This window comes from Musca vetustissima, unplaced genomic scaffold, assembly GCF_032173495.1.
Source record: "Musca vetustissima isolate MV318-11 ecotype Yass unplaced genomic scaffold, APGP_CSIRO_Mvet_v1 utg87533, whole genome shotgun sequence".
NCBI lineage: Eukaryota > Metazoa > Arthropoda > Insecta > Diptera > Muscidae > Musca > Musca vetustissima.
Window position 1 is genome coordinate 15,341 of NW_026881025.1, and position 1,157 is coordinate 16,497.

Sequence of the window (1,157 nt, forward strand, 5' to 3'; positions counted from 1 at the left end):
TTCCCTTTCGAAACACTGTATTGGTACGGCGATCTTTTTGTTTGGAGCTAGCGTGGCCTTAATGCTGTTTACAAATGAGCGTTGGACATTCAAAGTACCTAAGAACGATGAATGGGAGAGAGGTAAGATATTATATAAAAGAAGTAAAGAACACGACAATGAAGTTTGGGATGTATGCATATCGCATTTGTTGGTCATATCTCAATGTTTTTGGAAAACTCCATTTAATTATAAAGGTTTTCATTTTTCAGAATACTATCAGGAAATGTTTTTCTTGGCAATGACAGCTATTTCTTCAATGCTAATGATGGCTAGTGCATTCACGGTAAATATTTTACAAACATTATATGCTCTTTTTAAACCATAAAATTTATTAATAAATTTTCACCTTTTCAGAGACGTCCACTGCTGTTCATACCAATTTGGATAGTTGGTTTTGTTTATCTTGGTTATATGTATTATATAAAAATATCTCAGTTCCATGAAAACTATTATAAACTAATTGCTGACTTACTGGTTTATGGTGGTATGATTAACAAAAAAATAATATTTTATTATTATTTATATTAACATTTAATAATTATTATTTCAGGTCTGGTCTTTGCCATATTGAATCCAACTGTTGGTGTCCGAAAAGAAGTTATACAGGAGAAATCGATTAAACAAAAAAATAAATAGACTAAAATCGAATCGAAAATAAATAGACTAAACGAAGGAATTCAACTGAATCCCATGCAAACCTTAACTATAATTAAAGTTAATATGTAACAAAAATAAATTGTTTCTTTACTTCTTGAGTTTTTAGAGGATTTTTTAAGAATATTTTTTTTCAAGGACTATGAAAGACTTAGATTTTTAAGAATATTTTTTCAAGGGCTATGAAAGACGTGGATGTTTTAAAGAATATGTTTGGAGGATTTTTTAAAGAATATATATTTTCAAGGGCCGTGCAAGGCGTATTTATTTAAATATGTTTTAAAGCATGTCTCATTTTTTATACCCTTCACCACACTGTAGTTCAGGGTATTATGTCTTTGTGCATATGTTTGTAACAGGCAAAAGGAATCGAGATAGACCCATGGTTGCTTTTGAGAATATGCATAGAATCACTTTCTGAGTAGATTTATGCATGCCCGTCCGTCCGTCTGGACGGAATC

General features: G+C 30.8%; 1 long non-coding RNA gene across 1 annotated transcript; it reads left to right on the plus strand.

Moving 5' to 3' along the window:
• The first annotated feature begins 243 nt into the window (after positions 1-243).
• Positions 244-626, plus strand: LOC133327096 (uncharacterized). Its single transcript, XR_009754214.1, has 3 exons — positions 244-325; positions 397-526; positions 593-626. It is a non-coding gene; the product is annotated as an uncharacterized LOC133327096 (long non-coding RNA).
• Positions 627-1,157: the final 531 nt, after the last annotated feature.